This window comes from Lichenostomus cassidix, chromosome 11 (genome assembly GCF_008360975.1).
Source record: "Lichenostomus cassidix isolate B80296 chromosome 11, HeHo_3.0, whole genome shotgun sequence".
In the NCBI taxonomy this organism is placed as follows: Eukaryota; Metazoa; Chordata; class Aves; order Passeriformes; family Meliphagidae; genus Lichenostomus; species Lichenostomus cassidix.
The window spans coordinates 9,795,023-9,810,457 of NC_139492.1; the positions used below are offsets into that span (position 1 = coordinate 9,795,023).

The 15,435-nt window shown below is 37.8% G+C and overlaps 1 long non-coding RNA gene across 3 annotated transcripts in view; it reads left to right on the forward strand.

Annotated features, from left to right (window-relative positions):
- The window catches only part of LOC146432284 (uncharacterized), a 560,777-nt gene that overhangs the window by 322,562 nt on the left and 222,780 nt on the right, over positions 1 to 15,435 (forward strand). For all 3 annotated transcript variants that reach the window (XR_014854530.1, XR_014854528.1, XR_014854529.1), the window contains one exon: positions 10,783 to 10,827. This is a non-coding gene — a long non-coding RNA (uncharacterized LOC146432284). The remainder of the gene's footprint in view (positions 1 to 10,782; positions 10,828 to 15,435) is intronic.

Genomic DNA, 15,435 nt, shown 5'->3' on the forward strand with positions numbered 1-15,435 from the left:
TGATTTAGTTCCCTACAATGGCAGGCAGCTGTCTCCCATATTTCTTCCTTCCCAAGGTACTACAAATCGTGCACTGTGTGCCATACTACGCTGTGGCCACATTGCACGTCACAGGATACCCCACCCTACGTGTGACGGTGTGCGCCATATATGTTACCATTGCCATTACACACTCAAGGCATTTATTAGTCGACTAAAAGTCCATAAATCCTCTTCCACAAGAGGAAGATGATTGAGATGTGTGGCGTAGCTGAGATCCACTTGAGTTTAGATGTCATTTTAATCCCGTGCAGCTTCAGAATGAAACCAAAGTAAATGAAATTATTTCAAGTCCATATCTGCTATAGATAAATGCTAGAAAAGCTCTGTCAGTGCACAAATGTTATATTTTTAAAATAATATTTTAAGGCTTGAAAATGTTATGGAAACTTACACTGTATCTGGCAGTTCAGCTCCAACGAATATGATTAAGCTGAGGTTTAATTAAATTAGATTAATGTATTTTCATGTGTCTTATGTAGAATAAAATTAACTACATATGGCTCAGTCTAAAGGCAGGTGAGGTAAATGGCAATCCTTGGGCCTCACATCAAGCTCTGTGAGAGTTTTTCTTATAAAATGGAGGAGCAGACCATTTCCATGACACTTGAAAACCAATAGGATTTGGTGGTAGCTCAGTTAATAAAAATCTTAACCAAACCTCCTGTTTTTTCAAATTTCAGCTTTATGGATATTGGTAAAAGCTGCTGAGGATAAAGGATTAGTTATTTACCTGTTTTCTTTCTGGTCTTGATGCATCCTTTAATTTCCATGTATAAAGCCATTGCCAGTTCATGGGGAATGTCTCCATGATAGGCCAGGCCTCACGGCAGTACTCCATGTGCTGATAGCACTCAGCTGGTGGGTTCACCTGGACCTTGGCATCTGTGTCTTTTTCCTTGCAGGAGGTTGTGGCAGCTGGTGTGCAATGATCACTCATACAACCTGAGCATGTTTATTTGGCAAGGGGAACAAAGCAGGAGAGAGTCTGCACGATAAGCAGTTTACACATGCAACTGTTTGATGTGAAAACTGATCAGCATGTGCTGGGAAACCAAACAGATCTGACTTACAGGTCAGGGTGCAGGGGCACACCCAGCCTGCTGCAAGTGGTGAGACCTGGCTCTTGACTTGCTCTAACATCAGCACTGCTGGTCCCTGTTGATCTGCAGAAAAGGGGCCAATTGCTGATCCCTCATTTTGGCTTGTTTTTCTTTAAATATTGTTGCTGAACTAAACTGATGCAGTAAATATCCCAATAAGCAGGCTAACCCACCATCTTTATAAGCTACTGCAGAGCCACTCTGGGGCTCTTGCAATCCTATTAAAGAAGCTTGGTCCCTAGTTGCCTCTGAAGAGGAGGAGTGTGCTCTTTGAACTACATTCTGAGAAGATCAGTATGTTAAATATTTCAGACTTAAATAGGAATTAGCAACATTGTTCTGTCTGAAAGTGATTAATTTTGAGAGCTCCTCTGGCAATCGCTGTTAAAAGTCTTTGTATTAAATTTGCCATATTGCAGTCTCTGTTTCCATTCCATGTTTGAATGGCAGTTCATTCCACAGGCTCAGTGCAGGGGAATTATGATGGTATTCAATTAGCCAGGTAGCCTCTGAAGATTTGCTAATGTACGTATAAAATAGAAATCCATTCTTAAAGCTTCTCTGACATGCACTTTCATTTTAACCACTAAATAATGGTTATGTAATGTACAAAAGGCAGCATCTGTGGTGGTATCCCAGGGATGAGTGGTGTCCCATGTACACTGCAAGCATGGTCTGTACTGATGGGGCAGAGACCTGAGAGCTTACAAACCGTTAAGCATTGCTGTGCATGAGAAGGTCTCACGTGTAAAATGGGGTGTGTGGAACTGGTAGATCAAAGGCTGGTTAGGACCATTTTGCAGCAGTGACTGAAAATTCAAATCCAAATTCCAAATATGATAAATAATATATGCCCAAAGATTATTCCTTGGGTTTGTTTTTTTTTTTCCTTAGAATTAGAGAACATATGTGCGTTTATATATATGGTAATGTTAAAGATAGGTATTCCATGTGCACAAAGAACTCAGCTTTCAGGATGTGTGACTTTCATTTCAGATAAAAGGAACTGACAAAGAAATAAAAGAACAAAATTAAAACTCCAGGAGAGAATAGAGTATGCAAGACTCCCTTGTTAACAACAGACATCTGCTGACATATAGACAAGCTATGAAGGGAGTTTGTTTTATTCTTAGAAGCATTACGTAGAAAATAGTCCTACCAGTATTAAGTTGTGTACACTCCAAATGGAAGAGCCCCTTGTAACAAATTCTGTATCAGATTTCACATAAAACAATCTCACAAGTTTTTTCATCATACAGTTTTTTGCTTTTGATCACTTATGTGTTTTATGGTTGTTGTTTTTGTTTGGTTTGTTTTTTTTTTAATGAAAATTACATTTCAATTCATCTTTTCTGTGTTTAATATGAACTGCTGATGAGATTATTATATGTGGAAACTTAATAGATTGTAAATTCTGCTTGTTTCTGGGACTGGACTTTTTTTTTACCTCAGGCTTCATAAAACTGAAACATTAAACATTGGAGAGCCAGAAAAAAAAGAAAAGTATAATCTATAACTAATGGGTATTCCCTATTTCAAGCAAATTAGTACAAATTATTCACTAGAAGAGATCCTAATAAATTCCAATATGTGTAAAGCATTTTAAACAAAGCAGTTATAATATGCAACAGTAGAAATGACCAATGTGGTCTATCACTTCAACACTGTATTTCTGAGCAAGAGTTTGCTGGTGTTTTAATGGCATTTCTATTGCTATTTAAGCTTTCAGGGAGATGAAATATTTTACTGTGAGTGATGGAAACTGAGAAGCTGTTAGAGTGAGCAGATGAATGAGAGCATGCAAAACATGCGCTGTTAAATTCCATGTTTGACCTGACCGTTGAAATAGAGCTTGAGTTTTGAAAACAAACACATACAAAAACAACAGAAAACCCCAACAAAGGCATTTTGATGTGTTATAAAGGCCTATATCTCTAACGCCAAGGAATTTTCTCAGTTTTTAAATGCTTGCAGCAAGTTTTTGTAGTCCCTCTATGAGCTGGCCATCGTGCAAAGTATGACACTAAAGGAAAACTTGTAGAGAACATTGTGATGCAGAGAGGAATGGCATGAGAGTCTGTAAGTAAATGGAGGCCAGGGCTGTGCAGGACTTTCATTATTAATGTCCTAGTTCTTTTTCAGCTGAACATTGTCAGGCCCATTTTTACAATCTTTAATTTTATTTGGAATTTAAATAACATTCCCTGAACACACTGTACACACCAATTTCAGCTCCATTTTTTCTTGACTCAGTCTCCAGTTTTGCTGTTTAGGCTCTGACCTTGTATTCATATAAAGTTAACTGAACAAGTAAAAGCTACAGAAGAAGCCAAAATTTTTTCCAGGCTTCCTTTACCAAAAGGTCCCATTTGCCAAGTTGTTAGGTGATGATATCTCTCGTTGTTAATGAGAAATTGGGGGAAACCTGTGCTAGACTGAAATGTGTGAAAAAGGAGGTTATTCTCAGTGAAGGAGCACCAACCTGTAGCAGTGTTCTGGCTTGATTCAAGGAGGTCAGTTTTGCGCCAGCTAAAACTAACAATAAAAACCCCAAAGATGGTACCTTGGTCATCAGTGTATGATATAAGAACCAGAGATGGACAATCCCCTTCAGACAGTGACTTCCTGCTGCAATTAAAAATTATACAGTAGCTCATTAATTATAAGGACATGGTTGCAATAAGGTAAAAGTTCAGCCAGTTTTTCCAGTACTTCAGAGAGAAAGAGATAGCTTGCTTTTTGTTACAAAGGAACTTCAAATCTAGAAAATTAGGGCTGAGCATGTATGGTCTGTCTGTTTATTAGATGATCTAATTTCAACAGAGAATCTTTTGTCAGTTGCAGCCTTTAATGCTCTCAATATTTTAGTGGGAACCACTTAGCTATTGAAGTTAACATTGTGGCAGTAAAGTGTCAATATTTTCTGTCTTAGGGTCTAGCATATGTTTTCAAGGAACCATACTGAGAATTAGTTTTCTCTGGAAAGCAACCATGCAAATAAAATTGTGTCTTAAAGTGTATTAGCCATGCTTGGGGGTAATGAGCAAGGGAGCAGTGAAGAGGAGCTGCCTTGAGGCATTTTGACTTGAGTGTGGCTGGAGGCAGCACCATGTCCTGCACTCCCTACACCCTCAAAAAGTCTAACAGGCTTCTTCTGCACCTGCAGCCAGGGTCTAGCACTGTGTGCCTCCCTCCCTCAGCTGGGAAAAGCTTTGGGAGCTGTTGGCTTCTTGCTTATTTTGCCTTGCCTCTGCTAAGCAGTCATGGGGAATGTCATGTTCCTTCTACACAGATTGGGGAGTCAGGATAGGCAAATTTCTGTGTCACTTTAAAACTTTACCCTCTGAGTTATTCCATCAATGCAAAAGAGTTAATGGACTGATCCCAAGCCTGTAAGACAATCTTTGTTTAAAGAAAAAGAGAGTTGTATTTCAGCATTTTTGTGACAATTATAGTAATCAAGCTAAATTATCCATAAACCAGAAAAAGGTATCAATTTTACATTTGAAGGAAAGTTTTTTATTAAAAGATAGTTTTGTTTGGTATTTTATGCCTGGGATATAACCACTTTAGCCAACCAGAAACCACTGTGGTTGTTTTTTTTTTCTCTATTATTGCTGGGCAAAGTTATTGAGGAAAAATATTGGAATCTGAGGCAATTCCAAAAGATGTTTTCTTGCCCTGACTCGATAATTCTGTCTTCACAAATTCATGCTGTCTTGTGGATTATCATCCTTGCAATATATCTGCTTTAACCACAAAAAGCCTTTTAAAATGGGGAATAAGTTCATGTTTTAGACCTGGAATTCAGTTTGGCTCAGCAGAGAGGTGGGAGGGTGCTTTGCTGTGCCCATAGTCAGGGCAGAATGGCAGGGAGCTGTCCTTGGCTGTTCCTGTAGAGCTGCTCCTGGCGAGGACAACATTGCTTTTCCCAGCTGCTCCTGCCTCCCTCCTCAGGTGGTATCCCAGTGCGCATTGTTTTGGGGTGATCCCGTGCTTGTTCCTGTGCTTTTGCAACCAATAACCCATGCACTGAGCACAAATTAAACATTTAAAAGTATCCATCATATTTTAAGACTTGTGGGTTTGGTTCTTTTTTGTTTGTGTGTTTGGCTGGTTGTTTGGTTTATTTTTTGTTTTGTTTTGTGGTTTTGGGGGTCTTTTTTGGTTGGTCTTTTTGTGAGTAGCTAATGAGACTTGTCCTTTATTCCCATATTCCCCAAAGTTAATAATCGTGAAGAAGTCACCAGCTATCTCTGTTAACAACACTGTGCATTCTGGGAGATGAGGAGGCACAGCTTCTTCAGTAACTGTGCTGGTTAAACTTTTTTTAAAAGATGTTTAAGTATTTGTACACCCATAATGGACAAGAATATTCTTGAAAACATGTTCCTTCTGCATACTTCGGGGAAAGTCATAGGTTCAAAACTGATCTTTCAGACAGAAAATTTGACTGGTTGAACTCCTCCAATTTGTTTTGCTGAAATTTGCTATTTTGAAATGTGAGTTTCTTTGCCTGTGCAAACACCAGGCTAGGGTTCCTTTTTCCAAGCATAATTTCAATGGCAGGATTTATTTCAAGGATTACATAGTATTCATTTCACTTACCAAATAAAAAAAAAGATCATTCCACTGAAATTCAAAAAATAAACCTAAAGCAGCGTAAATTATTTTTGTAACGTCTATCTTCAACACTGAATGAAGGAATGAAGTCTGGAATAATTCCTGCATTGAAAATTAAGACATCTGGGTTCGTCCCTGGCTCCACTGTTGTGTTTTGCTTGAGGAAATTATATCATCTGTCTCAGCTTCAGTCTGTAAAACTAAAGAATGTACAAAAGTGTTGCAAGGCTATTGTTTCTCATAAAAGACAAGTGCAAAGCAAGTTAAGAGCAATAGTTTTACTGGCAAATATAGGGTTGTAAGTCATGATAGTCAATTTATGAGTTGTATGTGATTTATATGATGGATTTAGCATTTTTTTGTCTCCATGCATCATTCTGATTTCTACAGTTGCATTCATGATTGTGTAAGTATTTCTAATATAATTAGAGAACAAAGTTTGGCCTGTGGATTATAATGAATGACTATAAATATCATTTAATGGGTAGTTCTTGCCTGTAACTTGTTAGTTATCTAGATCACATGGTGTTTTTTCTGCTCTTTGGTTAGATTCAAACCCAAGAGAGTAATAATTACTACCTACACCATGATACCCAGTTAGTAAATCCTTTCAGAGATGGATGCAGCCAGCTGAGTAATTGTGAGCAAGGCATTACACCATCCTTCAGTGGCAACTCTGGCAAGTCTGGTATTTAGAAATTATTGATTCTCGTATTATTTGTCCTTTTTTCATGTCAGATTCATTCTCTAGCACTCGATATTGGAAAAGTTCAAACAAATTATTTTGTGAAGGTAAAGAGCAGCTCCAGTTACTCAGAATTTTACAATGTGCAAAGGCAACCGCCAAAGCATAAGGCCAAGTACAGGAAAGCAGGACACATGAGAGTTAGCTCTGCCATACCTGCTGGGTCTTGGCTTCATTTGGCACTACTGGTGCTTCATTTCCAGCACAGTATTTTTTTGCATGCTCTGAGACTATACATGACAAAGGAACCACCTTTTAATCACCTTGAACTATAAAATATCTTGTTCCAGAGACTGTATCTGGGTCATGTTTTTGGAGACGCTGTAGAACCATTAATAAGTTGTAGTTGAGGACTTAGCATCTTAAACTTGCTCAAGTGTTTTTAGTGGTTTTGGGGGTTGATTAACACATTTTATTTTCATTTGCCTATCTACTAGTTTTTCCCCAAAGGAAGTTTTGTGACTATGTTTAAAGCCTCCCTCTCCAAGAACTTATTGATGCCTTTTCTAGTCTCTGAATAGCATTTTCCATATGTTTCTCCTTGCCTGGCTCTGGTTATTCTATTTCTTATTTTTGCTTTTTTTTTATACTATATTTTCTTACTCTTTGATATCACTTGTGAATGTTACATATTTACCAGACATCCCATTTTTGTAATATTTCACTGTTCCTTCAGTCTTGTGAAATAGCAGTGGCATCATCTCATCTCACAGATAAGGTAATCAAAAGTGTAAGGGATTTTCAGATAGTCCCAGAGAAGTTCCTGAACCCATGGCTTGACATGGTAGCTTGAATTCTGGACCGTGACTTCTAACTTGCTCTCCAGCATATCAAAGTTGAGCTGATGTTGTGATGATTTTTAAAACTGCTTCATCTCTTGGGAATACTAGTTTCATAGGCTATGCTGGTACCTATTCAGGGAAAAAAAATTGGTCTTTTTGCAGCCAAATATCCAAGAAGGTTTGGGCAGGTGTAGAAAAATTGGTAAAAATTTCATTGGTAGAAATTTCTGAGACGTTAAAAAAATGCTAAGATATATAAATATTATATAGTGCACAGGATGTAGCAACCTGCTAAAGTGTGTAGCTGCTCATTGGGGCATATCTAAGCTTCTCTTCCTCGCAGCTCTACTGAACATGTAAGAATCTGCTATGACTTTAAAGTACAAAAACCCCAAAGCAGATCCATAATCTCCAGGGCCATAAGTGCTAAGTCCAGCAGCTTTCACTTGCTGCATAGTTCCCTTCTCCAGGATAAATGAAAGCAGAAACTCTGTTCTCTCTGCCTTCCTGGGCTGCTGTAAAAGGAATGTGACCTGCCCACAGGTTCTGTGCCCTGGTCACTTCAGATGTCTGTTCTTCTGATTTGTTACTTGGGATACTTAGCTTGAGCATTCAGTTTTAGAACTGCGAAAGACAAAATACAGCATGGAGCAATGTTCAGAGCTGCTCTGGACAGGCTGCTTTTCCACTAAGCCATTTTTCAAAGAAAAAGAATTCTTTCTAGTAATGAATGTGTTGGTGTGCTTTTCAAGGTGTCTTGGAATGCTAGTACAATAAGTTTACTGTATAAATCTAATTATCTCAGCTTTTTTTTGGCAATGTTATTTTGATTTATTTTTGAAGCTGTTAATGAACTGCATTGGGAAAGAGATTACATGATTTATGTAACATTTATTTTCTTTTATTCTTTGTGATCTTCCTTGTTATAAACCATGAATTGTTTAAGTGCTTTTTTTGCTTTGAACTAGCAGGAGAGTGGCAGCATCTCTTGTTGGATTTGTTCATTTTTTTAAAATGAATCTAAAACATGACTTACACACCAGGCTGTACTTTCACACAAAGGACACCTCTGTGGTGATCCTCTCCTTTTGAGAGTGAAAGAGTAAGTGAGGTTCTCTTCCCACCTTTGGCCTCACTAATGAGATCTGCAGGGGGGAATCAACATCGGTTTTCTCTGATGGCATAATGACAGAGTTTCCTGGAGATTGAGCTATCAACACTGATATTATTTAATTGGGGAAAGAGTTTAGTCCAGCCACAGGCATGCATGCTCAGCTGGAGGAATGCTTTTTTCTAGACTAATGTAGTTTTTTAGTCTCAGAGTAGAAGTTCAGGACAATCTTTCTGCCAAAATATTATTTCTTGTTCCTGAGAGGGAGAGCATTCCTTTAGCCATTGAAAGCCATGGTCATTTGCTACAGATAACAAGAAGCTTTTGTGCAAGTTTGGGAAATCCTGACCAAGTGGACAATTTAAACCACTGAACAATAGGTTATTTTAATATTTTTTTAACATCTTTAGAAGCTAAGGTTAACTTAACAATGTAAGTAAAAGTAGTATGGGACTGTGTTTTATGAAGGTTTAGTGATGTTCCAAAGCTGAAATGTCTGGTGTTTTGGAGCAATTTCTCAGAAGTGAATATATTGCTTGGCATGCCAGATTACAAGGCTCTAGAGGAAAACTTCAAGGGAAACTAATCTAGCAGTCACTTTCTGTTCTTTCAAGTAGTTGACCTAAGTTTTTACAGTGGTTTTAGCTATTAAACAAGTAGTCTCTTTTTTTGTTACGTTTTAATTGCAAAAGTACTCTATATGTTCTGAACCATAAACAGAGCTGAAATTGCTGACTGCACGGATAGCCCTGTCACTGGAATTATTGCAATAATATTTTGTAGTATTTGTGACAACTTTTTCAGGGAAGAATAAAATCCTGGTCTCAGGCAGTTAACCTCTGTATATTGTGGAACATATATATAAAATATATAAAACTATACACACTGTGTATATACATGTGTACAGTATTTTTTTAATATAGGAGTTAGTATTTAAAGCCAGAGTCCTTTTTCTGGTTTTGAACGTCGATTATTTGCAACGTAAGAAATATTTTCTACACCCATTCTTATAGTAGAGACATTCTGTCTTCTGCCTATAACTTGTGTTTGAGCAAATGTTTATCTTAATGATGAAGGAAAGAGGGATGGTGTTTGGATTTTCTTTTCCTCCCAGTGAAATTAAGGAAGAGAAAATGTGAATCCAATGTTAGTTGAGGAATTAGTTCAGTAAAGGGTCAGTAGCCTGGGTTAGTACTTAAAAGTATTCCTTCTCTTAAGAAAAATAAATACAATGTGCAGTTAGCATTAAGTAGTGCAATTTTGTACCTCAAATTATTTAGAAAATGAAAACATTTTCCCTATGATTTTGTGAGTCTGTAATGTAATATCAGCAGTTCTGTGCTGTTTAGCTGAATTTGAAAAATGACATTGTAAACTTTTCTTTGTTACTCCCATTTTGAGGGGAGCTTATACAAAGTGTCAAGCCCTTGTCTCCCATGGAGTGTGTATGAGTTGAGAGAACCTCAAAGATGTGTTAGAGTGTAGAGCCCAAACTTGTATCCAAAGAAAAGGAAAATGACAATACAGAAGAGCTAAGGTGGGAGGCCAGCTATCTACTAGGTAGTTTATATAAATAAGTGCTTTGCACTCTGGAGAATGCTGGCCAAACACTTTGAAATGTCTTTGTGTCTGGCATGCAGGGTATCAATGTGTTGTGACATTTACCTGTTTTCCAGAGGAATAAAATGTGTTTCTGTGTGACTTTCAAATCAAGCCATTTTAACAAAGCAGTGGGTATCTCTTTCCTGAGGCAGCCAAAAGAGTATTTATGGAGTGATGGAGGGCACTTTGCAGCACCCTCACCGAGTTCTGCTGGAAGGCACTGAGCAGCACAGAGGGACGTGGAGCCAAAGGTCACCCAAAACAAACTGCTCAAGCTTTGGACCAGTAACTGCTGCTGGAATAGCAGAGCTCACAATCCTCTGTGCTCCAGTGCCCAAGCACCCACACTCCCTGCTTGGTAAAATGGTTACAAAGCAATCACACAAACCCCAACTTAAATATCTCAACAGTCAAACTATTTCTCACCAGTAGGTTATACTCTCTTGTACCTGCAATGCAATAGTAAATTTAGGTTTAGAAAAGTTTGAGTTTGATTGAAAACCCAGCTGCCCTTTAAGATGTATGAGAGCACAAATTTGATTGAGAAATCAAACAACCTTTAGTCCAAAATCCATTTTGGGTTAAGTGTGACAGTGTGTTTCTCTATACATTCACGCTATTCCTTTTAATCTGTGTTATTCCACGTAGCACTGGCCATCTCTGAACATAGTCATAAACTTTAATAAAGAATCTAACATAATGTAACACACTGTTTTTCTCAGCAAATTTAGCATTATCCTGAATTTAGTTCTTTTTTGTTTGTTTGTTTATTTACAGAGAAACCTACCACAGGAGCTAGAGCTTCATGATTTCTATCAAAAGGTAAGAGCTACTTTGTTCAAAGATACCTCTGAATGATATTTGTCTCTTCAATATAAATCTAGTTGTAAAAAAAAAGAAAGGTAACAATGATACATAAAAACAAAATTTAATGAAAAGAACTCACATTATGGGTGAATTTCATGAATCATGTAAAGGTGTGCATAAAAAATTGAATATGTACACTTTAGATCTCAGATCTGATAAATATTTCATTGGATTAAGAAATGCACTCTTGAAGCTTACCTGTATATAAAACATAAGAATGCATTATGGAGGTAAGGTACTCTGTCAATTAACACACTTACGTATATGTCTGTCTGTCACTGAAAAAAAATCTTTGTAATTATTAGATTTAAGGTGGCTGTATCTGTAAAATTTTAAAAATGGAAGCCTTTGAATGAATAGAACTAACTGCTGAGGTCACTAACTACTTGCATAAAATATGATTGAGGAGAAATATGCAATCTACTAATACACACACTTAAAATACAACCCTGATATTCTAAATTGTCATCATCAGAGTACTCTGTGAGGGATATTAAGGCTTGATTCTGCTGTCACCAAAATCAGGGCTAAGATTATGAAAGCAGAGTCAGTCCAATGCCTGATGCTTTTGGCCAGCTTGCCATCAATCTCCAAATAACACCAAGTTTTCAAGCTGCAAGTTTTAGGGAATTCCACTGTCATGAAAATCCTTTCTGGAACAGCCTGACACTTAGATGGGGGGCTGAGACTTTCGAGTCACCAAAAGTGCACCTGGCACTGGATTTAATCCTCTTGAACATCTGAATGTCTGCATCACATTACCTGTTCAGCCTTCTCTCGCTTCAGGATTTCTAGGTGGCTCCCTTGGGCATTAGGGTGCTTTGCTTAGGTTTTTCTGTAAGGGTGCTCCTTCTGGTAAAGTTTGAAACATTTCTTTTTGTTCAGTCTCACTTTCATAGTGCACAGAGGAGTGTTTTGATGGGAAGTATCAATACCATATTGAATGATTCTATGGCCTGGATTTGAAAAGCCTGAGTACCAATAATCAGTTTTGTTTCTTCAGATTTTGTTGATGGTGCATTAGCAGATGGATTTTCCTTTTCTGGTATCTGATAGGTGACTGTGTGAAAGTCCTAGCAATTCAATATAATTGCAGGGAAATGACTCTTTAATAAAGTAAAAGGAAATTTCACATCTGAATTCATTAAGTGATAAACTAATACTGAGTTATCAGCAAGTGGGGTGAACGCTAATATTTCATTAGAAAAATTCATTAGCAAAACATAGTAAAGAATGGAAATATGTTTCTGCCACTTCAGAAAGACAAAGGTTTGGGTTATTTTGAAATGGATGTTTCTGTTCACATTTCTTTCATCTACCTGCTTATGCATTTGTATGGTTCTATTCTTTTTGGTTCAAGCTGTCTTCAGATGTTGAGGGGAGGAGGGACAAGCATTTTCAGTGTTGGAATCATCTTAACCACTAATATGAACAATGTATGATGCTTTCTGAAGAATAGGTACCAGTTTCTAAACTAACCTTTCTGTTGTAGGTACAGTTTCGAACAGCAGAACTGCATGTGTATTTGGTGCTGCAGTAAAGTTCTGCCAGTGTAATTAATATCAGAATTTGGCTCATGGGTTCTGTGAATGCTTTGTGGCCTTGTTTTGCATGAAAAATGTTTATGTGGTGGCTGTGGTTTCATTCTGATGTAACTGAGATCAGCAACTGCTTACAGAATCAAAAAGCTATGATTGCATTGTGAGCATTAAGATGTAATGCACACAGCTTCTTATGCATCCTCCATACCAGGGCAACCTTATCTTGCGTATCTGTTACCAGTTCATAATGGAGCAGATGTGTTATTGCATGTTTCTGTGCTTCTCCTTGCTGCTGAACAAGGCTGTTTCCTTCTATCCAGTTCCACATAAAAATGCTTTAAAAAAAAGAATCCAGTTTCTTACCCACACTGTAACATCCAATAATGTTGAGTGTTTTGAGGTCTGAAGATGAAAGAAACAGGCCGTAAGTTATGGAGTTGGAGGACAATATAAACAAAGTGACCTTTGGTATCATGCTTGCCATATTCTGATGAATAAATTGAGTTCATGTTTAACATTCAGATAATATTCCTGGCAGAGCAAAACATTGCCACATTAAATGTTCAGATCAGAAATGTTCAATGCAGACTAAATTAAGTTGGATCTCAGGACAGCAAACTTAAAATGAGTAACATGTGGCAATATTTGATTTAACAAAGAAATGTTTCTTTTTTTTTTTTTCTTTTTCTTTCTTTCTTTCTTTCTTTTTTTTTTTTACTGTAAGTTTAAAAGTATAAAGATACACATGCCACAATGCAGTGCCAGGAACGTTAACTGCTTTTGATCTCCCTCCTCAGATATTAACGTCTCCCCCTGAACACCCCCCTTGTTTGGCGTCTTAAGAGTTTTCATACCAATAAAGATGCAGAGAACAGCAGTCTTTGCTTCTGTTTCTTCAGCTTGTTTTCTTAGTGTTGCATGATCTATGCCCTGGAGAGGTCAATTTTAATCAGCCCCCAGGCACTGCTTAATATTTAGGGCCAAATTGTCAAAGAAGGCCTCAGCTGGATTTTGATTAGTGAGCATATGATCGTTTCTTGCACTGTTGAGCCTCCCAAACACATGTATGTTTTTGCCTGCCAAAATCCAGTCCTAAACTCTTTGAAGTGAAGATGTGGTCGTCCATGCTACTGACATGTGCGTTCTTTGTTTGCAAATTGGATAGTTGCACATCTGTCTGTATCCGCCATTGATTACTGTTGTACAGCTGCACCTGTATTTGATTGTGGGAATGAAAGGGTTGGAACTGGAATTTATTTTTGGAAATGCAGTGCCAGTTTTCTGTGAGATCAGTGTGATTCTCAGTCATTCCTGCTTTGCTGTTTTTGCAGTTTGATCTGCTGGGAAGTATTCTACTCTGTAGAAATCTTAGGTCTGCAGGTATTGAGAGTAAAATGTAACTATATTGCTAGCATTTTAATAAAAGGTTTCTTGGCTGCATGAGAGAAGTGAGTCCATGGGGAAGATATATAAATCTAGTCATCCTTGAAAAAGACCATTAGTCATTCTGGCTTAAGCAGTGTTTAAGGGAGCAGGAACTTCATGCACAAGCCCCTTTAGATGGCTATGATGATTTCTCAGAATTATAATTCCAGCAGGAATGCCAAGCATAAGCATAGAATAATGCCTTTTGCAAGCCACAAATGTTGGTGCTAACAGAGAACTGTGTCCAAAATAGTAGTGATTTACATAAGTATTGCAGAGCAGAAATATCCAGTACTTTGATGCCACTTTATATATATACTTCACTGAGATGAGGGAAATGGTAAAACATATCCCAGTAATTACTTATGCATGTGGTTATGTTCTGAAAGACTGAAAATATTGCTGTCAAGATCAGGGCTCCATGTCCCTTTTATGGGAGAGAAATTGGTGCCTGCTTGAATGTTTCAGTCAAATATATTGGTTAGAGAAATACAAACAAAGCTGTCCAAACATGCCTCAGAATTGAAGAGGGTTTTCGGCCTTGCCCTGACTCTGTCAAACCCTCACCATTGTGACCAGCTCAGACATAGGCTGTTTTTCGGTTTTGTTTTTTGGTGGTTGGGAAATCAATCCACTTGTAATTCTCTATGCACAATTTCCAGAAAACCCACTTAAAGAAATATATTAGCATCCAGGACATCCCTGATGGAAAGAAAGGTTTTAGGTGTGGACTTTTCAGTGGGAGCAGCAGGACTCCTTTCTTCACAGACCTTTCCTCTGCTTGCACTGTGGGTTGCAGTGCTGCCCCATGTGCCAGGAGCAGCGGTTGGAATGCAGCCTTTGGCTTCAGTGTGAGTGGAGAAAGGCCTGTGATGATTTAAAAAATGGGCAGGTTGGAAGGGAGCAATCAACTAATAAAAGTTCATAACCATGCAATTATGGCACAGTGACTCTGCAAGCTGAAATTCATTGGCCATTTAAGGCTCTCCAAGTCACATATCAGCCTCTGAGAGTTTCTGCATTTATTTTTAATTTATTTCAGTCATACCAAAGGTTCCGCTTTTGGCATGTCCAACTATACAGAGTAAAACTTCAAAGAGCACACAGCCAGACACTTCACTGATTTGCCCAAGATTTCCTCTATATGTGTTCATGTATATGTGTACAGATACGCTCCTAGCCTGTAGGACATGCATTTTAACTTTCTGAATTCATTCATTTGAAAAATAGTGGGTTTGCATGTAAGAATCTGTAACGTAACTCTCATGAGGAAAAGAAATGCACAGTCATGAACATAATAGCCGCAAACTGATCTCACCACCCCAGCAAATTCTGGACACTCTCAAGGACTGAAAATAATATATAAAGAATAATTATTTTGAGGAAAGGCAGAAGTAGCATCCCCAGTCCTGCCATAGCCTCACATTAACTTTGTAAAATAATTTGAAAATCAGATCTTATGGTTAGTAATAGAAAGGAATTTAGGAATGGAGAGAAAAAGAATAAGAGCAGGAAAAGTAATCATTCATTATGATTTCTTTACCTTTCATTCTTGTATGAGAGGCTTCAAAATGCTGCACTGCATGCTGCATTTTTA